The sequence below is a fragment of the Bubalus bubalis genome, chromosome 8 (genome assembly GCF_019923935.1).
Source record: "Bubalus bubalis isolate 160015118507 breed Murrah chromosome 8, NDDB_SH_1, whole genome shotgun sequence".
In the NCBI taxonomy this organism is placed as follows: Eukaryota; Metazoa; Chordata; class Mammalia; order Artiodactyla; family Bovidae; genus Bubalus; species Bubalus bubalis.
Window position 1 is genome coordinate 107,309,215 of NC_059164.1, and position 24,517 is coordinate 107,333,731.

A 24,517-nucleotide genomic window follows, 5' to 3' on the forward strand; every position below is an offset into this window, starting at 1 on the left:
GTTTAAGATTCTGTCTCTAATTAGGTTAAAACCCTAGTTTGTACCTGGCCTCAAAGCACAGGAGTACGAAATTACTGCTCTAGCTTGCTGTTGCACACAAATCCTTTCTGAAGGCAGAGTAGGGACTTTGGATTATCCTGGGTAGACAACTATATTATATATATTGGTTTTTCTAAGACATTGTTGCATCCTAAATAATTTTTAAATAGGAAAAGAACTGAAATAGCTTTATTAGGATATGAGAATGTACGGTTTTTACTTTGCATGAAATATCTGAGTTAGGACCATTTTTATCCAATCTTATAAATCAGGTTTTCCTTCCTTTTTTCCACAATGTTTAAAATTCCACCAGGATCAGTTATTAAACATGTTTTAGTTGGTTTTGGGTGCTATAACAAAATGCATAGGCTGAGTGGTTTAAATAGCAGACATGATTTCTTGTAATTCAGAGGCTTGGAAAGCCCCAGATCAGGGTACCAGCATGGCTGGTTCAGGTAAGACCCCGCTTCCTGGCCGGTTTACAGATAGCTGCCTTCCTGCTGTATTCTCACATGGTGGAGAAATCTCACATGGAAAAGAAATCTCTTCCTCTTTTTGTAAGGGTGCTAATCCCATTATGAGGGTCCCATGAGGTTCTCATTATCTCCCAAAGGCTCCAGCTCCAAATACTGTCACATTGGGGATTATGGCTTCAGTACATGAATTTAGGGGGACACAAACACAATGGTTACAATCCCATAACAATGGTTACGTATTGTAACCATAACAATGGTTACAATTAATGGAAAGGTTACAATGAACTTCATTTGTCTCCACCTCTATGAAAAGTAGAATAAAAATGATAGAAAACAAAGATAAATAAACTGAATACACAAAATCATGAAATTCAGTTTACTCTGTCACTACAGTTATTTTGGAGTATGTTTTTTTCCAAAGAATTATGCTTTTAGACAAAACATTCAAGTCTCTTTTAGAAGAAAAGAAAATATTTTAATAAAGTATTTGAAATTAATACCAAACTCCCCTCTCCCCAAATGTCTGAAGGTCAATCATGAAATAAAATACATAAGATTGGCAGAGAGATAACTTCCTGTAGACAGCAATAAAACAAATTACTTTTTATTATTTTTTCCTCTAGTTTTGAGAAAATTGACATATAATACTGTATAAATTTAAGATGTATAGCACATATAATGACCTGTGCATACAGTATGAAATGATTTACAAAATAAGTTTAATTAACATCCATTACCTTATATAATTACATTTTTTCCCTTGTGATGAGAACTTTATAATGTCTGCTCTCTTACCACTTTTCAAATATACCATACAGCATCGGCAAGGATTCTCACCATGTTGTATATTACATAGTCAGTACTTATCTATAACTGGAAGTCTGTATCGTCTGATCACTTTTATCTCATTCTCTCCACTCCCTGAGTCTGGCAATCACAAATCTGATATTTTTTCTATGAATCTGAGTCTTTCAGATACCACGTATAAGTGAGATCATATAGTATATATCTTTCTTATTTCCCTTAGCATAATACCCTCAAGGTCTGTTCATACTGTTGCAAATGGCAGGGTTTCCTTTTAATGACTGAACAGTATTCCACTATACACCACATTTTCTTTATCTGTCTGTTGATGGACACTTAGCTTGTTTCCATATCTTAGCTATTATAAGTAATGCTGTAATGAAGACAGGAGTGCAGTAATTTTTGGATGTAGGGATTTTGCTTCCTTTGGATATACACCCAGAAGTGGAATTGCTGGTAATATGGTAGATTTATGTTTAATTCTGAGAAACCTCCATACTGTTTTGCATGGTGGGTATACCAATATACATTCCCACCAACAGTGCACAAAGGTTCCTTTCTCTCTATGTCTTCTCCAGAATTTGTTCTCTCATCTTTTTGATGACAGCCAGTCTAATAGGTATAAGGTGATAACTTAGTGTGGTTTTAAGTTAATTTCCCTCATTAGTCATGTAAACTACCTTTTTCATACATCTATTGGCCTTCTGTATGTCTTCTTGGAAAAATGTTTATTCAGGTCCTTTGACCATTGGTTTTCTTCAGTTCTAGGAGTTCTTTATATATTTTGAATATTAACCCCTTCTCAGTATGATTTGCAAATATCTAATCCCATTGCTTTGGTTGTCTTTTTGTTTTGTTATTGTTTCTCTTGCTGTGCAGAAGCTTTTTAGTTTGATGTAGTCCCACTTGTTTTTTATTTTGCTCCCTGTGCTTTAGATATCATATGCAAAAAATCATTGCCAAGACCCATGTCAGGAAGCATTATTCCTGTTTTCTTCCAGGAGTTTTATGGTTTTATTTAATGTCTTAAGCCTTTACAAGTTAATTTTTGGGGAGTGATGTAAAAATAGGAATCTAATTTCACTCTTTTACATGTGAATATCCAATTTCCCAGCACCATTTATAAGACAGTTTTTCTCCATTGAGTATTCTTGGTTCTCTTTTTGTATTAGCTCACTGTATATGCACTGGTTCTCAATTCTGCTTCATTGGTTTATGTATCTTTTTATACCAGTAGCATAATGCTTTTATTGTTTCCCTGGTGGCTCAGATGGTAAACAATCAGTCTGCAATGCAGGAGACCTGTTTTGATCCCTGGGTTGGGAAGATTCCCTGGAGGAGGGCATGGCAACCCACTCCAGTATTCTCGCCTGGAGAATCTCCATGAACAGAGGAGCCTGGTGGGCTACAGTCCATGGGGTCGCAAAGAGTTGGACACTGAGTGACTGAGCGCAATGCTTTTGTTATTCTATCTTAATATATATATATATATATTAGTGTATATATATACTATATATTAGTGTATATATATACTTAGTATAGTTTGAATTCAGGAACTGTGATGCCTCCAGCATTGTTGTTTTTTTCTCAGTATTGCTTTGTCTATTCAGGGTTTTTTTTTTGTTTTTTTTTTTTTTTGTAGTTTCATATGAATTTTAGGAATTTTTTTTCTTCTGTAAAAATGCCATTGGAATCTTGACGGGGATTGAATCTATAGGTGGCTTTAAGTGGTACAGATATTTTAACAGTGTTCTTTCAATGCATGATCATGGAGTGTCTTTTCATTTATTTTACTCTTCAATTTCTTTCATCTGTATTACACTTCTCAATGTAGAGATCTTTCAGCGCCTTGGTTAAATTTATTGCTAAGTATTTTACTGTTCTTGATACTATTGTAAATGAGAGTTTTTTTTTTCCCAGATAAGTCATTGTTAGTATATAGAAATATTTTTGATTTATGTATCTTGAATTTCATATCCTGCAACTTTACTGAATTCCTTGTTGACCTGACAGTTTTTTTGATTGAGTGTTTAGGCTTTTTCATGCATAAAATTGGAGAAGGCAATGGCACCCCACTCCAGTACTCTTGCCTGGAAAACCCCATGGACAGAGGAGCCTGGAAGGCTGCAGTCCATGGGGTCGCTGAGGGTTGGACATGACTGAGCGACTTCACTTCCACTTTTCACTTTCATGCATTGGAGAAGGACATGGCAACCCACTCCAGTGTTCTTGCCTGGAGAATCCCAGGGACGGGGAGCCTGGTAGGTTGCCATTTATGGGGTCGCACAGAGAGTTGGACACGACTGAAGCGACTTAGCAGTAGAGCAGCATACATAAAATCATGTCATTTACAAACAAATTTATGTTTTCCTGTCCAATTTGGAAGATTTTTATTTTTCTTGCCTGATTTCTCTGGTTTGGACTTCCAGTGCTGTTGACTAGACGTGATGAGAGTGGGCATCCTTGTCTTGTTCCTGGTCCTGGGGGAACAGTCCTCAGTCCTTCACCTTTGAGTATGGCGTTGGGGGGGGGCTTGATATACATGGCCTCCCTTTATGTACTGAGGTGCATCTCTTTCCTCCAGCTGGTTTGTTGAGACTTTTTATAATGAACGGATGTTAAATTATGTCAAAACTTTTCCTGCATCTATTGAGATAATTGTATGATTTTTATCTTTCATTCTGTTAGTGTGACATATTGAATTTATTGGTATGCATATGTTGAACTGTTCTTGCATCCAGGAATGAATCCTGCTTGGTCAATGTGTATGATCCTTTTAATGTGCTGCTGAATTGGGTTGGCTGTTTTGTTGAAAAATTTTGCACCTATGTTTATCAGGGATATTGGTCTGTAGTTTTGTTTTTTTGAGGTGTCCTTATCTGGCTTTGGTGTCAGGGAAAAGCTAGCCTTGTGACATGAGTTTGGAAGTGTTCTCTCTTCTTCAATATTTTTGGATATTTTGAGGATTGGTGTTAATTATTCTTCAAATGTTTGGTAAAATTTATCAGTGAGAAGACATCTGGTCCTGGACTTTTCTTTTTCATGAGATTGATTACTGATTCAATACTCTCCTAGTAATTAGTTTGTTCAGATTTTCTATTTCTTCCTAATTGAGTCATGATAGGTTCTGTGTATCTAGTAATTTATCTACTGTTTTTGTTGTTGGTGTATGGTTGGTCACTGAAGCTTCTTTATGAACCTTTGTATTTCTATATTATCAGAAAATCTCCCTCTTCCCCTTGGTTTATCTCAATAAACAAATATTTATTTTTTCAAAGAACCAGACCTTAGTTTTATTAATTCTTTCCCAATTGGTTTTCTAGTCTCTGTTTCATTTTTTAATGCTCTAAACTCTATTTCCTTTTCTGCCTAACTTTAGGCTTAGTTTGTTCTTCATGTTCTGGATTCTTGAGGTGTAAAAGGTTATTTGAGATCTATTTTCTTGAGGTACACATTTACAGATATAAACTTTCCTCTGAGACCTACTTTTGCTGTACCTTATAAGTCTGTATGTTTTGGTTCTATTTTCAATTGTCTCAATATACCTTTTTTCATGTAATTTCATCTTTGATCTGTTGGTTTTTCAGGACAGTGTTAAGTATTTAACTTCCATGTATTCACAAGTTTTCTAGTTTTCCTTCTGTTATGATTTCCAGTTTCATACCATTGTGGTCAGAGAAGATATTTGATAAGATTTCAGTCTTTGTGAATTTGCTAAAACTTGTTTTGTGGCCTAACATATGATCATGCTAGAAAATGTTCTGAGTGCACTTGAGAAGAATGTGTATCCTGCTGTTATTAGACACAATATTCTGTGTATATCTGTTACAACTTAGTCAAGTGTTGTTCAAATCCATTGTTTCCTTACTGATTTTCTGTCTAGATGATCTGTCTTTGTGACCCCATGGACTATATAGTCCATGGAATTCTCCAGGCCAGAATACTGGAGTGGGTAGCTTTTCCTTTCTCCAGGGAATTTTCCCAACCCAGGGATCAAACCTAGGTCTCCCACATTGCAGATGTATTCTTTACCAGCTGAGCCACCAGAAAGCCCCCATTATTAACCATGGGGCATTAAATTCCCCAACTATTTGTTGTTAATTTCTGTTTATTTCTCCTTGTAGTTCTGCTTTATATAGTTAGGTGATCTAATGTTGGGTGGGTGCCTAAATATTTACAATTGGTATATCTTCTTAATGGAGTGAGCCCTTTATCGTTATATAGTGACATTCTTTTTATCATTTTTAGCTTCAGTTCAGTTCAGTTGTTCAGTCGTGTCTGACTCTTTGCAACCCCACGGACTGCAGCATGCCAAGCTTCTTCCCTGTCCATCCCCAACTCCTGGAGCTTACTCAAACTCATGTCCATTGAGTCGGTGATGCCATCCAACCATCTCATCCTCTATCGTCCCCTTCTCCTCCTGCCTTCAATCCTTCCCAGCATCAGGGTGTTTTCCATGGAGTCAGTTCTTTGCATCAGGTGACCAAAGTATTGGAGTTTCAGCTTCAGCATCAGTCCTTCCACTGAATATTCAGGACTGATTTCCTTTCGGATGGACTGGTTGGATCTCCTTGCAGTCCAAGGGACTCTCAAGAATCTTCTCCAACACCACAGTTCAAAAGCATCAATTCTTCGGCACTAAGCTTTCTTTATAGTCCAACTCTCACATCCATACTGGAAAAGCCATAGCTTTGACTAGATGGACCTTTGTTGGCAAACTAATGTCTCTGCTTCTTAATGTGCTGTCTAGGTTGGTCATAGGTTTCTTCCAAGGAGCAAGCATCTTTTAATTTCATAGCTGCAGTTACCATATGCAGTGATTTTGGAGCCCCCAAACATAGAGTCTCTCATTGTTTCCATTATTTTCCCGTCTATTTGCCAGGAAGTGATGGGACCAGATGCCATGATCTTAGTTTTCTGAATATTGAGCTTTAAGCCAACTTTTTCACTCTCCTCTTTCACTTTCATCAAGAGGCTCTTTAGTTCCTCTTCACTTTCTGCTATAGGGGTGGTATCATCTGCATTTCTGAGGTTATTGATATTTCTCCCAGCAATCTTGATTCCAGCTTGTGCTTCATCTAGCCTGGCATTTTGCACGGTGTACTCTGCATATAAGTTAAATAATCAGGGTGACAATATACAGCCTTGACTTAACTCCTTTCCTGATTTGGAACCAGTCTGTTAGTCTATGTCCAGTTCTAACTGTTGCTTCCTGACCTGCATACAGATTTCTCAGGAGGCAGGTCAGGTGGTCTGGTATTCCCATCTCTTTCTGAATTTTCCACAGTTTGTTGTGATTCACACAGTCAAAAGCTTTGGCGTAGTCAATAAAGCAGAAGTTTTTCTGGAACTCTCTTGCTTTTTTGATCCAATAGCTGTTGGCAAATTGATCTCTGGTTCCTGTCTTTTCTAAATCCAGCTTGAAAATCTGGAAGTTCATGGTTCATGTACTGTTGAAGCCTGGCTTAGAGAATTTTGAGCATTACTTTGCTAGCGTGTGACATGGGTGCAACTGTGTGGTAGTTTGAGCATTCTTTGGCATTGCCTTTCTTTGGGATTGGAATGAAAACTGACCTTTTCCAGTCCTGTGGCCACTGCTGAGTTTTCCAAGTTTGCTGGCATATTGAGTGCAGCACTTTTACAGCATCATCTCTTAGGATTTGAAATAACCTCAAATGGAATTAGCTTAGTGTCTATTTTTCCTGATATGAGTATGGCTACTCTTGCAGTGGAAAGGAAAAAAGAGGAATTAAGTTTTTATTCTTTCCCTTTCTTGAGATCAAAGAAGAGAAACAAAACAGTGAGCAAGGCCTGAACATTCGTCGTTTTTTGTTTTCACTTTATGTGCTCCTAACTCTGAATGTCTATAACTAAGTCTGCTATTCTGTCCCCTAACTCTGTATGAGCTATACGTTTTGCACCTATTGTTCTTAGACTCTATGCAAAATACGTCCTGTAACTGGTGCTCATCTTTACAGCAGTCTCTTGTCTTGTAGTTACCCATCAGAAAGAAGGCTGTAGAGCCACGGAATCATCAGACTCAGCTACTGGGGTACTGACACCAGTCTATGGTTTTGAAACAATGCAAGAGGAAGAAGACAAGATCCAAACACCTTTGTTCCTTATCGGCGACCCCTGACGGTGAGCCTTCATCTTCTATAAGCCCCTAGACTCCTCATGGAGGGGGGAGCACATTTCTTGAGGGAGAAGCCTACTGTGTTCCCCTCTCTGCCGGCTGAGAATTAAAGGCACCTTTCTATTTCGTCCAGACTGTCTCTGTAATTTTTATTCAGCTTTGGTGGGTAGTAAAAGCCAAATTTTGGGGCAGCAACGCTACCTTTGTTTTTTTGGTTATCATTTGCTTGAAATACCTTTTTTTCGTCCTTTCAGTGTCTTTAAAGTGAACCTTTTTGTGGGCAGTATATTTTTTTATTTTGGTTTTTAAGTCCGTCAGCTAATTCTGTGTCTTTGATTGAAGAATTTTATCCCTTATGGTTAAAGTAATTATTGCTGGTCCTGTTTTGTTATTTTGCTGTTTTGTAGCGCCGCTGTTCCTTGTTTCTTATCCTGCTGCCTTTTTTTGTGATGATGACTTTTTGTACCGGTATACTTTTACTTTTTCATGATCTTTTGTGTAACAAGCTTTTCCTCTGTGGTCACTATGAGCCTTATATAAACCGTCTTACAATTATGATATCCTATTTTCAGCTGATGACAACTTCAATAGCATTTCTGCAATTACAGTTTACTTCGTCCTCTGTCATGTTACAGTTTACATATGTTTTTATATTGTGTATACAGTAACAACTGTAGGAGTTACGGCTTCTTAATACTTTTTTTAAACTTTTAAACCAGAGTTGTAAGAGAATTATGTGCCACTATTACCAAATTAAATAATCTGATTTTGATTATTTACCAATACCAGGAAGTTATATACCCATGTTCATCTGATTTTATGATGTAAATAAGCATTGTTTTATTTCTGCATGAAGAACTCCCTTTAGCATTTCTTGTAAGCCAGGCCTAGTGGTGATAAACTCATTCAGCTTTTGTTTGTTCAGCCAATTATGCCTTCATTTCTGAAGGACAGCTTTGCCAGATATAGAATTGACAGATTTTTTCCTTCCAATATTTTGAGTATATTATCCCATTCTCTCCTGGCCTGATAAATTTCTTTTGAGAAATCTGCCCATTATGGGAATTCCCTTAAATAAAATGTGTTCCTTTCTCTCACTGCGTTGAAAAGTCTTTTTTGTCATTGACTTTTAGAACTATTTGGGTCACTCTATTGATATTTGATGTCCTTTGGGCCTCATAAATCCAAATGCCCATTTCTCTCCTTATTTTTCAACGAGTATTGCTTTATATGGGCTTCCTTGGTGGCTCAGATGGTAAAGAATCTGCCTGCAATGCGGGAGATCTGGGTTTGATCCCTGGGTTGGGGAGATCCCCTGGAGGAGGGCATGGCAACCCACTCAGTATTCTGGCCTGGAGAATCCCCATGGACAGAGGAGCCTGGTGGGCTACAGTCCGTGGATTTGCAAAGAGTCAGACTTGACTGAGCAACTAAGCCCAGCACACATTGCTTTTATATATTTTCTGCCCCTTTATCATCCTGGGGTACACATAATGCAGATACTGTTTCTTTTGATGGTGTCCCATAAGTCACACAGGGCTTTCTTCAACTCTTTTCCTCTGATGGAATAATTTCAAATGCCCTGTCATTGCTTCTTTCTACTGTATGGTCAATTCTGATTTTAAAGCTCTCTACTGAATTTTTCGAGTTCAGTCATTATATTCTTTAGATCGAGGACTTCTGTTTAGTTTATTTTTGATGGTTCCCATTTTTTGTTGATCTCATTTTGTTCATGCATTTTTCCCCCCTGATTTCATTATCTGTCTTCTTATAGTTCACTAAACTTCTTTAAGAGGATCATTCTGAATTCTTTGAATTTCATGGATTTCCATTTCTTTAGGGCCCTTTGTTGGCATTTTACTGTAACAGATTCCACTGGTACTATTATGTTTACCTGATTTTTCCTGATCCCTGGTTTCTTACACTGGTATCTGCACATATGAGTAAACAGTCTCTTCTTCTAGACTTAACAGGTTACATTTGGCAGACAGTCCTTCCAATCAGCTCAGCTTGGGATTGTGGACATGTGAGCTGGCAGACCCCTTGGACAGGTGGGGCTTGCCATCAGGGTGGCCTTTGTGGGCAAGGCCACTGCCTGAGTGCTGAAGTTGTAGGGTGTGTGCTGTGGCTGGACAGGACTGCTGGCTTGGTTCACAAGACACAGAGGGGGCTCTGTGGTTGCCTGGGTTCTCTGGTCAGGCTGTCTGGGTGGGTAGGACTGGGCACTGTACTTGTCAGAGCTGTGGTTATGAATTGGCTCGCCTGCTTGACCAGGACCGCCGAATGGGCCCCAGTCAGCAGAGCCCATTGTTTAAGGACCTAACTGTGCACCAGATCCTTTGGCCAGACAGTTGCTGGTTTTGCAGCGCAGAAGGTGAGACACACTGGTCCCATTCTCTGCTCGAGTAGCACTGCAGGTGGGGCTGGAGGACAGGCCCCACAGTTTCCATGTGCAGGAGGGTGCTTCAGCCTCACCCTTGCCTTCTAGGATTGTCACAACGGTGTCTTGTCTGTGGATAGTTGTTAGGGCTTCTTGTGAAGGCGACTGAAGTGGGGAATGACCCATGTTTCCATCTTCACGATGTCACTCCTTCACAGATTACTGTTTCATTTCTACCCCAGAGGACTGGCTGGCCGAACATTTAATTTCAATTCAACATTTAAAACACTCAAATTCAAAATTTTTTCCATTTTTGTTTGTACAGAGTACAGAGGAACTAAATATAGTTGTCCTAAGACAACCAGTCAGCCTGTTTTTAACTGTAGACAAAAAATAAAAATGATAGCTATATGTGAGACTATAAGCAACGATGTAATGTGTGATAAACGTAACCTAAAATTGCTTGCTCTGTTTGAATATGAAAGTTGTGTCTTATCTATTAGCTTCAAAGACATCACCATCGATTGTTTTAAGGAAAAACCGTAGTCTAATGATAATAAGGATATTGGCTTGTGAGGACTGGTTAAATTCCTCTTCCAGTGAAATTTAATGTGAATTATATTATGGAACACAGAAGCGTAGTCTGACTTTTGAGACTTTCATGTTTTAGAGAAATAGAAGTGAAAAAGATGGGCAACATTAAAATTGATTTTATAATTTTCATCCATTATCTCAAAGTTTTCTTTCCCGGAGCAAAGGATGAGAACTAGGCATTTAATATTCTATTGCTCTCAGTGATGTCCCACAGCTTTTCCCCAAAGCTGGAAAGACAGAAGACTGCAAAGCCGAGGTTGGCAAACTGGCAAAATTCAAATATCCAGCTCTCTTCCCGTCAGCTGGAGGGAAGGAGGGCCATTTGCCCTGGATTCCAGCCCACGTCACTTCTGTAAGAGTGAGGCCGTGTTCTTTTGAAGTGGGTGAGTGCATGTGTGCTAGTCACTTTAGTCGTGTCCAGTTCTTTGCAACCCTATGGACTGCGGCCCGTCAGGTACCTCTCTCTGTCCATTGGATTCTCCAGGCAAGAACACTGGAGTGGGTTGCCCCAGGGATCAAACCTGCATCTCCTGCATTGAGGGCAGATTCTTTGCCACTGAGCCACTGGGGAAGCCCCTCAGATGTGGGTGACAGTGTGTAAAGGAGTCCTTTGGAGGCGTCTGAAACACTCAAACATAGGAAAGCAAGAGCGGCAAGCACTTGATCCCTCTGCACCTGTGTGACCATTTTGCTTAGATGCCACCAAGGAGGCATCTCGCTGTCAAAACCTATGAGCCCCTTCATGATGTTAGTAGGTCAGACCGAGGATTAAATCATGGCTCTCCCACTCTCTAGTTCTATGAACTTGGTTATTTAACTTTCCAACTTCAGTTTCCTCATATGTGCAAAGTGTGGATAATCATGTCTACTTCACAGAGAAGCTGTACAGGTTATATAGTCAAAATTCTAACACATAATAAGTATTCAAGAAATTTTCATCCCTTTTGCTTTCTTCTGTTATTCTGCCAATAAGATCAGAATTTCCTCTCCTACCTTAACAGTCTTTTAAAATGGAAAAAAAAAAAAAAAAAAAGAGAGAGGTCATGATTTGAACAATTAGCAAATGCCTTAATTCAGCTACTAGTTTATAGCCAGCTGATACACAAAATGAGATAAACTCTGCCAGGCTAGGTTATGTGTGGTACTTAGAATCATTTCAGGTGTCGTCTGCATACATGTATAAACTTATGTGTTTGACATGTAATCATGAAGGTTGCAGACCGTGTGCTGGCACTAAGGATACAGGCATGAGTGTGGATGCCTTCAAGGACTTGACCTTTTAGTAAAAGGTAAAGATGTGTATATAGTCTGATTCAGGAGATGCAATGGAAGCGTGAGGCAGGAGCTAATGAGGTTGGAGCCAAAATGGGTTGTACATTCTAATGGGAGGCCACAGACATCCCATCCCCCAGAAGCCTGGCTTCCCCCAAATCTGTAAGTTTAAGAAATTATTAAAAAGGTAATGCAAACATATCTAAAATCCAATAAAACTGAGGGAGTAAAAGAGAAGGAAGTGAACAAGCTTTGGGAGATGCTTGGCAAAGAAGTGGTATTTCAGATGGAGTAATTCTCCTTCATTCAAGACATTATCTGAGCACTTATGTGTTCAAGGTACAGCGGGTTTTTATCTGCAATTTACAGATGAGGAAAATGAAGCTCAAGAGGTTAAATCCACAGGCTATGATGATCATAAAAGTTGTTAGACACATGTTACTAAGGGAGGTTAAAGCAGTACTTTGAAGCGTTCTAAAAAAAAAAAAAGAACTGACACTGGTCTTCCCGTAAGTGCAGAACTGTCAGTAGCCTGACGGAGGAGGGTAAGTGCATGCCGTGGTGAGACCAATAAAACCGCTCTCAAGACTTAAAGGAATACTGTCTCTTCCATACAGACACATGTTTAATGAACCTATTATGATGAATCTCTAGGTTCCCTACCATCTTGGAATATTAGGTTAAGTTCTAGGAGCTAATTAGACTTACTGGACATCATTAACTATTTCAGACATAATGGAACCACTGTATGCTCTATATCCATCAATTATTCTCTGAAGATGCTCAGCCTATTGAGAGTAATGGCTGTACATGAAGAAAATGTGACTCAGGTTTTGTTAGCAGCAAAGCAAACCATCTGCCTCTAAAACCAATTCTCTGTGATTGGTCTTTACACTTTTAATTTTTTGAACTACAGATTTAAAAAATGTCTCTATGTACATAGGTGAGACAGACTTTCTATTTAAAATTGCTAATTTACATTTTAAAATAGGAACTCGGAGTAGGAGTATTATTATTAAAACAGCATTTATATTATGCTGTTATAAAATGGCATTTATATTATGGTGGCTCTTGAAAATTTTCAAAAATTAAATTGATATATTGCTTTTTCATTTTCTTGAAGGCAGAAAGTCAGACTGTTTCTAGTTTTGATGTGTAGAGTATATGAAACGTCTACTCTCTTAGCAAGTGTCAAATATTCAACTCACTATGCTTTGTTAACTGCAGTCACTATGCTATATTATCACATCCCCATGACTCATTTATTTTATGGCTGCACCTGGTGATCACTTTCACGCATTTCTCCCATCCTTTCACCCCACCCCCCGACTTCTGGCAATCACTGGTATGGTCTTTGTATCTGAGACTGGTTTTTATTGAGTGTTTTAGATTCCACATATAAATCAGATCACCCTGTATTTCTTTCTCTGATGTATTTCACTTAGCATAATGCCCTCAAGGTCCATCCATGTTGCTGCAAATGGCAAGATTTCCTTCTTTTTATGGCTGAATAATATTCCTGTGTGTATGTATAAAATCTCACATTTTCTTTATCCATTTATCCATTGATGGACACAGTTGTTCAAGTTGTTTCCGTGGCTTGACTATTGCAAATAATGCTGCAGCAAACACGAGGGCAAAAATAGCCGTTCAAGTTGGTGTTTTCCTTTTCTTTGGATTAAACGCCCACAAGTGGGACTGCTGGGTTAGATAAAGTGCTATTCTCGACCTGTGGAGGAACCTCAATACTGCTTTCCATAGTGGCTACACCACAGTGCACAGGGCTTCCCTTTTCTCTACAGCCCCAGCAACACTTGCTATCTTTTTTGATAAGAAGAGGAGTCCAGCAGGTGTGAGTGAATATAGCTGACTGTGGCTTTGATTTGCAGTTCCCTGATGATTAGGCGAAAAGGCTATTCAGATCCCCTGCCCATTTTTTAATTGGATTGTTTGGATTTTTACTATCGAGTTGTGTGAGTTCTTTATATATTTTAGACATTAATACCATATTTATGATTGGCAAATATTTTCTCCCTTTTAGTAGGTTGAGTTTTCATTTTGTTAATGGTTTCCTCTGCAGAAGATGGCTTCCTTTCCTGCACAGAGGCTTTTTATACTTTAATGTAGTCCCATTTATTTATTTTTTGCTTCTGTTGTCTTTGCTTTTGGGGTCAAATCCAAAAAAAATCATTGCCAAGTAAATGGCAAGGCGCTTTTTCTGTACGTTTTCTTCTTGGAGTTTTATGGGTTCAGGTCTTATGTTAAAACCTTTAATCCATTTTCAGTTCATTTTTGTGTGTGGTGTAAGATAGAGGTCCAGTTTCATTCCTTTGCATGTGGCCATCTACTTTTCCCTACAGCATTTCTTTCTCCATTGTATTCTTGGCTTTATTGTCAAAGATTAGTTGACCATATATGCATGGGTTTATTTTTGGGGCTGTTTGGGTCCACTGATCTGTGTGTCTTCTTTTATGCCAATATCATACTATTTGATTATTACAGCTTTGTTATATATATCAGGAAGCATGATGCCTCTGGCTTTGTTAAGATTGCTCTGGCAATTTGAGGTCTTTTGTGTTTCCATACAAATTATATGATTGTTCTATGTGAAAAATGCCACTGGAATTTTGATAGGGACTGCAATGAATCTGCAGATTGTTCTGAGTAGTATACACATTTTAACAATAATAATTTTTCTATTAATGGAATATCTTTCCATTTATTTTGTTGCCGTTGTTCAGTTACTCAGTCGTGTCCAACTCTTTGCGACCCCATCTGCAGCACACCAGGCTTCCCTGTCCTTCACCATCTCCCGGAGCTTGCTCAAACTCATGTCCATTGAGTTGGTGATGCCATTCAACCATCTCCTCCTCTGTCATCCCCTTCCATTTATTTTAGTCTTATTGAATTTCTTCTAACTATGTCTTACAGTTTTCAGTGTGGAGATCTTTCACCTCCTGGGTTAAATTTATTTAGGCATTTAATATCTAGGTTTTCTTTTTGATGAAATTGTAAATGAAAATTTTTTTAGTTCCTCTTTCTGATAATTTATTATTAGTATATTGAAGCACAACAAATGTTTGTACTGATTTTTTTTGTATCCTACAACTTCACTGAATTCATTTATTGGTTATAACAGGTTTTTGGTGAAGTTGTTAGGGTTTTCTCTATGTAATGTCATGTAATTTGCAAATAATAACAATTTTACTTTTTCTTTTCCAATTCCAATTTTTTCTTTAGGTTTGAAATATTTCAATATTAAAATTTAGACAAAAATTTGGGAAACTGCCTAAGAACTTGTGGAGGGAAAGGGTTTTCATCTTGTTCACCTTGATTCCTCCAAAGCTGAAGTGATACCATTATAAGAATCAAAGCAAGAGACAGATGCTCACTGATTTGAAGGGCTTTAAAATAAATCTGGATGGAAGACAATGAATACTAAATTGAGGAAGAAATCAGCTGGCTTTTGATACCTACATCACAGCTTCTTGGAAGAGCCATAAGAAAGGCGGGTTTGAATCCTGGGTCAGAAAGATCCCCCGGAGGAGGGCATGGCAACCCACTCCAGATTCCTGGAGAATCCCATGGACAGAAGAGCCTGGGGGGCTACAGTCCACAGGGCCACAAAGAGTTGGACATGACTGAAGCAAATTAGCACGCATGCATGGAAGAGAGATGCAGAGTGCTCAGCTGCTATGTGGGAAGCAGTCCTTCCTTTGTCAACCTACTGAAGCTCAGCAAGGACAACCTTTACTTACACTTATTGATGCAGGAGGACCTGAAAATTAACCTGAATTATATCCCAGAACTTTTCAGCACCTGGGCAGTGATAAGAGGAGACTTACTACTGATTGTTATGCAGGGCTCTGATAATAAGTCCTTTCTTTCAGGCTCTTATCTCTCAAAATCCTCATCTGTAAGACTCCTCCCAAGGTGAGCACTGGTCACCTCTCTATCCTGACAACTAATCCTTCCTTGAACTCAAATGACTAAGGAAGGGCTATTATAATTCTATTTGAAAGTGGCTGCATTTATCTTCATCTCTCGGAAGTCACACATTCTCCTTGCCCTTGGATTAGAGCCTTCATTAGAAGGCTCCTGATGTTCAATTTTTCTTCCATCTCCCACATTTCCTGTGTCCTGTCTCCACAGCCTGCTGTTCGAAAAACAGACCAAGGAAACGCTGCTGCCTGGGGGAATCAAGGCTGATTAGGCCAGTTAGAAAAATGCCTCCCAGCATTAGGACTTTCAAATGCTCAGGCTTCTCCAAAATAAACAAAAGTTATCGTTTCTCTTTGTTAAAAAGAAAATGTGTTAGGTCATTAAATGCACTAAATTCTACTTACAGCCCCCAGGTTGCAGTTAAAGAGCCAAATAAAGCTATTTTTAGGGAAAAAAATACTTTCTGGGTTTATGAAATAAAAAAGGGCCCTCCAAATCCATAAAATGTGACCTGTTTACATTCATAATTGGTGGCAAAATGAATGATCTGTGTAGAACTGGACCAAAATTTTTCAGTGTGAAGAGTCCATATCAGATTTAAATGTGCATGCAAAGAGGGGGTGGAGAAGGCAATGGCACCCCACTCCAGTACTCTTGCCTGGAAAATCCCATGGACGGAGGAGCCTGGTGGGCTGCAGTCCATGGGGTTGCATAGAGTCAGACATGACTGAGCGACTTCACTTTGACTTTTCACTTTCATGCATTGGAGAAGGAAATGGCAACCCACTCCAGTGTTTTTGCCTGGAGAATCCCAGGGGCGGGGGAGCCTGGTGGGCTGCCGTCTATGGGGTCGCATAGAGTCGGACACGACTGAAGCGACTTAGCAGCAGCAGCAAAGAGGGGTACATTAGTCTGTCCAAAGGCTGCTCTGAGCTGATTTACTTTGCTCTGTTTTCTTTCGCCTCCTGGGGCCCTGCCCTGCCACCTGTGGACGCTGGTGCACCCCCAAAACATTCACACAGAGGGGAGAACGCTGGCTATATATGGCAAAGGTCATCCCAATTTGTTGCTGACCAGCTGTAGAACACTAGACAAGTCATCTTGTGCTCACGGCCTCAAGTACCAAAAAAAAAACAGGGTTGACCTTTCCACTGCCATGTTCCTCAGGTGACCTCAGTTCAGCATCTGGATGCAAAATGCCAATAATACCTGTCCTCCATTACCTCTACCACAGCTGTTGTGAAGATAAAGGGGTTAATGTTGATAAAGAGCTTTGACTTCTCCATTAAAAGTATTGAAAATTTGTTGTGTTATCATCAGCATTTCATCTGCGTGGAGGCAGCTTTAAAGTGGCATTTGCTTCTATCCTTCAAATGTCAACAGAGATTATTCTAAGTCCATCAAACAGATGGAAATGGCATAGAAAAGTGAAGAAAGAAAAGAATATGTGAGGTAGGAAAGGATAATTACTTAACATCAATCTCAGACCTCAGGTGACATCCACACAATCTATGCTGTTTTAGGATTTACCAGTCAAATCAGATAACCCTTAGCAGACTGACAAATAAAAAACATATAAACATTATGCTCAGAAAAAGGCATAACCATATTGGGAGGACTGTTACAGGATGCTGTGAGGGACAAGATGAGAATGACATGTGTGGGCTTGGAAAAAGACAGTGGCGGCCCCCAAAAACTGCTTTGAAGGACGTAACTTATTTGAATAAGATTCGATTAAATCAGTCTATAAACCAGCCTATGTATGTGCTCTGTACTCAGCTTCATCTGACTCTTTGCAACCCCATGGACTGTAGCCCGCCAGGCTCTTCTGTCCATGGAATTTTCCAGGCAAGAATACTACAACGGGTTGTCATTTCCTACTTCAGGGGATCTTCCCCACCCAGGGATCAAACCTGAGTCTCTTGAGTCTCCTGCAATGGCAGGCAGATTCTTCACCACTGCGCCACTTGGGATGCCCAGTCTATTAATACTTCATGCATAATGACATCTGTAAGAACTAGGATACATGTTGTTCTAATTGGTGAAGGGACCTATTAACCTTATTGATAACCGTATAGATTTCAACTGGCGACAGTATGTGATGGGTAGGAGGTAGATTAAAGCTGTCACCTTGGGTGTAGATGAAAGTGGTGAAAGTGTGGAAATCATAAAGACAAAGATAAGTTTTGGCTTGTGACACTGGAGAGGACAAGTTCAGGGGTATCCATGCAAATAAAGCCAGGTGACCCTGAACGGAGACGAAGCCCTGGTAGAGGAGCCTGGCAGGTTACAGTCCATGGGGTCGCAAAGAGTTGGACACCATTGAGTTACTGAGCACACACATCATCATATATATTCAAGTTTTCTTGTTACATTTAACGATAAGTGAAAAAAAACAAAAAAAAACCAAAAACAGAATGGTACGGATTTTCAAAATAACCCATGTGTAGAAGGAACATCTCCTTAAAGGGAAGAACAGGACCACTTTGAAGAAAGGTTTACAAATTCTGAACACAAGGTACCCTATTAGGTTACAATGAGGGTGTTTTTTTTTGTTTGTTTGTGTTTGTTTTTTAAAAAACAACTATAATAGCGTCCATATTTACACATATCCCTATCTCCCACACCCAATACACACACCAATATGTGAAAAGAAAACTTGTTATTATTTTCACCACCTAAGAATTAGAAAAATCTCTGCATGTATACACTGATAAATCTTAGTAGTGAAGGGCAGCTGCCATTAGAAGCTGATTCTCCTACTGTGGCTGGCAACATTTAGTTAAATTAATCCGAAGACTCTGAGTCCTTGAGTTTGCAAACGGAAGTTCTGATGGGCCATGGAAATCTCTCTGAGACTCGGGCTCAATCTGGATAACTCTGCCAGACCGACCGCTCACCTGGGGCCCCCTTGCTGATGAAATGTCTGCTTCCCACAGGAAAGCATCTCCCTTGCTGCCGGGCTCCCTGCTTCCTCTTCGGCCCCGCCCTCTCTAGACTCCATGGCAACTGTGGTTCCCTGGGACCGCCTCCCACTACCTCCTGTGCCCTTCCTACCAGGGCCATCAGTACCTTCGACATCAACTCTAATAAGAAATGATCTTTCTGATACCTCTCAGCTTGAACCTCTTGTGAGACTCTTGAAAACAAAATCCCAATGGTCACAGTGGCTTTTCACTGCCTTGTGGAAAAATATTGACAAAACAGAAACAGTAGATACGTGTTTACGATCAAAGCAGAGTTCATTAGATTATGTGGCTATTTTTAGAACAGAATTTCAGTTAGTGAGAGTCTGCCCACTGTCTTTTAGGAAAAACCACACTTACGTCACATGTTTTATTACTAAAAGAAATGATTTGTTATAGTAAGGGTAATAAAACAGTGTCTTCTTTGTCCATAAATGTACAAATGTATACGGCTTGCTTCTAATAAATTTCATCATGACCTATTTCCATTTTTAATTTCCTCTCACTGATACACAATGTTAATATTTCATATTAGAAATAGCTGGCATCTTACTATATGAATATTCTAATGAGTCTGAAAATATTAGCCATTCTTAAAAGCAAGCTACTTTAATGCACAAGTAATATATTCCCTCCCGCTCTAGTTGTAATAATCAATCCACTTTTCAATATTCATACCATGGATCCTTTCCTGCTGGTAGCGTGAACTTCTCTCCTTTCTTGATGTACTTGCTTTGCATTAACTATTTGCATACAAAGGTTGCATATTATATTATCCCAGGCTCAAACTTAAGACTTTCTAGTTAGCATTTACTGTATCAGTGGAACAGTGGCATGTATATTCTCACATGTTAAATGTTCAAATGTCTTTTTCTCCACATTAGGTATATGACTTGGGCTGACTTCTTTTATCACAGGATTTCTAATCTGGAAGGGCCCATGTCTATGATCTGGTTCAGTGGTTTAACACAGATATAAATGAAGCTGATCGCACTTTGACCAGTTAGGATCCTAGGCTCAGAGCTTTGTCCACCTAGCTCTCTTGTTGTTTAGTTGCTAAGCTGCGATTCATGGGGTCGCAAAGAGTTGGACACAACTGAGTGACTGAACTGAATTGTGCTATATCTATAGGAAATGCACTAGGTACAAATTAAGTTGAAATGCAGCTAATCTACATTCACTATTATTTTAATATGGGAAAGTTATTTCATGATACAGAAGAAGGCTTTAGTACCAGAGTTTTTATTTATAATTCTAAATAAACTGATTTTTATCATTAGAGAAAATGGAAAAAAATTAATTTGTAATGAGTGGCTGTATTTTCAACTATAAGAATGAAAATTAATGTTTCAAAATATCTGGCATCAGTTCAGTCACTCAGTCGTGTCAGACTCTTCGCAACACCATGAATCGCAACACGCCAGGCCTCCCTGTCCATCACCAACTCCCGGAGTTCACCCAGACTCACGTCCATCGAATCAGTGATGCCATCCAGCCATCTCATCCTCTGTTGTCCCCTTCTCCTCCTGCCCCCAGTCCCTCCCAGCATCAGAGTCTTTTCCAATGAGTCAACTCTTTGCATGAGGCGGCCAAAGTACTGGAGTTTCAGCTTTAGCATCATTCCCTCCAAAGAAATCCCAGGGCTGATCTCCTTCAGAATGGACTGGTTGGATCTCCTTGCAGTCCAAGGGACTCTCAAGAGTCTTCTCCAACACCACAGTTCAAAAGCATCAATTCTTCAGCGCTCAGCCTTCTTCACAGTCCAACTCTCATATCCATACATGATCACAGGAAAAACCACAGCCTTGACTAGACGAACCTTTGTTGGCAAAGTAATGTCTCTGCTTTTGAATACGCTATCTAGGTTGGTCATAACTTTCCTTCCAAGAAGTAAGTGTCTTTTAATTTCATGGCTGCAGTCACCATCTGCAGGGATTTTGGAGCCCCCAAAAATAAAGTCTGATACTCTTTCCACTGTTTCCCCATCTATTTCCCATGAAGTGAAGGGACCGGATGCCATGATCTTCGTTTTCTGAATGTTGAGCTTTAAGCCAACTTTTTCACTCTCCACTTTCACTTTCATCAAGAGGCTTTTTAGTTCCTCTTCACTTTCTGCCATAAGGGTGGTGTCATCTGCATATCTGAGGTTATTGATATTTCTCTGGGCAACCTTGATCCCAGCTTGTGCTTCTTCCAGTCCAGCGTTTCTCATGATGTACTCTGCATATAAGTTAAATAAGCAGGGTGACAATATACAGCCTTGACATACTCCTTTTCCTATTTGGAACCAGTCTGCTGTTCCATGTCCAGTTCTAACTGTTGATTTCTGACCTGCATACAGATTTCTCAAGAGGCAGGTCAGGTGGTCTGGTATTCCCATCTCTTTCAGAATTTTCCACAGTTTATTGTGGTCCACACAGTCAAAGGCTTTGGCATAGTCAATAAAGCAGAAATAGATGTTTTTCTGGAACTCTCTTGCTTTTTCCATGATCCAGCGGATGTTGGCAATTTGATCTCTGGTTCCTCTGCCTTTTCTAAAACCAGCTTGAACATCTGCAAGTTCACGGTTCACGTATTGCTGAAGCCCAGCTTGGAGAATTTTGAGCATTACTTTACTAGCATGTGGGATGAGTGCAATTGTGTGGTAGTTTGAGCATTCTTTGGCATTGCCTTTCTTTGGGATTGGAATGAAAACTGACCTTTTCCAGTCCTGAGGCCACTTGCTGAGTTTTCCAAATTTGCTGGCATATTGAGTGCAGCACTTTCACAGCATCATCTTTCAGGATTTGGAATAGCTCAACTGGAATTCCATCACCTCCACTAGCTTTGTTCGTAGTGATGCTTTCTAAGGCCCACTTGACTTCACATTCCAGGATGTCTGGCTCTAGGTCAGTGATCACACCATCGTGATTATCTGGGTCATGAAGATCTTTTCTGTACAGTTCTTCTGTGTATTCTTGCCATCTCTTCTTAATATCTTCTGCTTCTGTTAGGTCCATACCATTTCTGTCCTTTATCAAGCCCATCTTTGCATGAAATGTCCCCTTGGTATCTCTAATTTTCTTGAAGAGATCTCTAGTCTTTCCCATTCTGTTGTTTTCCTCTATTTCTTTGCATTGATCGGTGAAGAAGGCTTTCTTATCTCTTCTTGCTATTCTTTGGAACTCTGCATTCAGATGCTTATATCTTTCCTTTTCTCCTTTGCTTTTCGCTTCTCTTCTTTTCACAGCTATTTGTAAGGCCTCCCCAGACAGCCATTTTGCTTTTTTCATTTCTTTTCCATGGGAATGGTCTTGATCCCTGTCTCCTGTACAATGTCACGAACCTCATTCCATAGTTCATCAGGCACTCTATCTATCAGATCTAGGCCCTTAAATCTATTTCTCACTTCCACTGTATAATCACAAGGGATTTGATTTAGGTCATACCTGAATGGTCTAGTGGTTTTCCCTACTTTCTTCAATTTAAGTCTGAATTTGGTAATAAGGAGTTCATGATCTGAGCCACAGTCAGCTCCTGGTCTTGTTTTTGCTGACTGTATAGAGCTTCTCCATCTTTGGCTGCAAAGAATATAATCAATCTGATTTCGGTGTTGACCATCTGGTGATGTCCATGTGTAGAGTCTTCTCTTGTGCTGTTGGAAGAGGGTGTTTGTTATGACCAGTGCATTTTCTTGGCAAAACTCTATTAGTCTTTGCCCTGCTTCATTCCGTATTCCAAGGGCAAATTTGCCTGTTACTCCAGGTGTTTCTTGACGTCCTACTTTTGCATCTGGCATCAGGTTTACCCAAATCAGATGATTATAACATTTTTAGTAAAAAGGGGATGGAGAATGATGACTTTTGGTTATATTAAAAAAATCATTCCCCAAAAACTGAGTTATATAATTCTTACAAGCTAAAGTTATATCAAAGGGTTAAGAAGTGATATTTATTTGGTATGATATAGCCAAATTTATAACAATCTATTTAAAAACAATCATTGCTAAAAAATTGAATTATTTTTAAAAACTGTTAAACCGCAAGTGTATATATAAATATAGAAGCAGCTTGAGAACATCTTTTCTATATTAGTAATTGAGCAATAAACAAATAATCCCATATATTCCCTGCTAGCATCTAGGCTGACAGAAAGATCCATGGTTTCCCTGGTTTCTCTGATGCCATCTGGCATCTAGTTGGTAAGAGGCCTCACCAGTAGGCCCCTCTGACTCTGGGCCTGGTTGTGCTTTGCTGACGAGCAGATCTAAGCTCCTCACTTTGGTTTCATCAGTAGTCGATGGAGCATCGCAAACTACCCTCTCGATGGGTACAACTGTGACTTCTCAATTTTCTGCTCTTGATCAGATTTTTTTTTTTTCCCTGAAAAACAATCTGGGGCAGTAACTGCCTCTTCCCGTATTCTTCCTAGAACATCTCAATCATCTCAAAAAGTATGTCTGATCCGAGCTCCCATGGACCTCACTCACGAACGCTCACTAAGATGCCTGTGATGTCCTCCGATTATGGGAGATCCCCTCCCTGCTGCAGAGATGACAGACATGATTGTGCTGTCTCTGTTCTCTACACTTAATTGTTGAGCTTTTCCAAGGAGTGACTGCAGAGTGGCTTCCCCTTGGGCCCTGTGGCTGCCTGACGGATCTGGAACAGTTTGTCTCTGACGTTGGCTTCAGGGCAGCTCCTCTTCTGAGCTGTGGCCAGCAAGCCTCCCGTGTCACAGTCACACTCCGTTAGTGCTCGAATGTCCCATTTTCTATTTACTGACAGACATGGCAGTTTCCTTTCTTTGGAATCAAAGGGGCATTTCCTACAGAATGCATTGCAGGACTGTGGACTGGTTCCGAGTTGCTGAAGGAATTAATCTGAACTGATAAACTCTGTCTCTTCTGGTCCTCATTCCATAGAGGTCTTACTCTTCCAAATAAGCCCAGAGATGCAGACAACCTAACTCAGTCCGTTTCCCTGTCAAGGGATGAAGAAGCCATTTTGGCAGGTTGTCTTTCCTTCTAAACATCTTACAAGAGATGTGTAGACTTTCAACTGGGGCCAGGGATGAGCATCCTCTAGATCCAGGCAGGAAGTCAGGCATCTGGACACACATCTGTCTCTGATGGACGCCCTGGTGGACTTCTTCCTGGCACCCTCCTGGGCATTTTGCCTGAGTGACGGATCTCTTCTTGATTCAGGACTTAAATGTGCTTCAACATTCTACATAAATGTTACTTTGTTTACTACAGCTGCTATTTTGGTAGATCTTTTTCTCTCTATGCTGCTCTAATATTTTGAATAAAAAAGGGACAGATTTTTAAAAGTTTTGCACAAATGCAAAATGCTTTTTTAAGCAGTAATTAGTCTAGTATGGCTCTTATAATGTGCAATACAAGAATGGTGACGTGTTTATTTAGGACTAGTTAAGGTAGGTTATGGGGCTTCCCTGACAGCTCAGTTGGTAAAGAATCCACATATAAATCATTTTATACAACATGGAAAAATATGTAAAATCTAAGTAAAAAGCTATCTTTACTTTAAAATAAAAGGCTCATACATTAATCATATTGAACCTTATTAGAAGATACCTACCAGGATTGGTGATATAAGCTCATGACCCTCAAATGCAGAGTTGTAATGCACCACTAAATTAATATACTGGTACATTCTTCAGGCAGAGGCATTAAATTTTTAACAGTGCAATTGACTGCATGTAGTTCCACCTTCAAACATGACACTTGTGAAAAACTGCAAAAGCCATGCTCCTGGTATGTGATATATGTTACTGGTTTCTAAAATACTAAGATAAAAAGATCTACTTTCTGTTTTGATTTAGCCAAAACCCAGTGTGCAAAGGGATCTACACAGTCTCAGAAATAGGAGATAAGTGTAGGAAATACAAAAATACTATACTGTCTTCT

General features: G+C 39.6%; 1 protein-coding gene and 1 long non-coding RNA gene across 2 annotated transcripts in view; one reads left to right on the forward strand and one right to left on the reverse strand.

Moving 5' to 3' along the window:
- LOC123334844 overlaps positions 1 to 15,078 on the forward strand; it is a 63,505-nt gene extending 48,427 nt beyond the window's left edge. The window contains exons 2-3 of the long non-coding RNA XR_006552997.2: positions 7,316 to 7,460; positions 14,942 to 15,078. This is a non-coding gene — a long non-coding RNA (uncharacterized LOC123334844). The remainder of the gene's footprint in view (positions 1 to 7,315; positions 7,461 to 14,941) is intronic.
- The window catches only part of TPK1 (thiamin pyrophosphokinase 1), a 386,269-nt gene that overhangs the window by 2,451 nt on the left and 359,301 nt on the right, over positions 1 to 24,517 (reverse strand). The gene's annotated exons all lie outside the window — the stretch shown is intronic.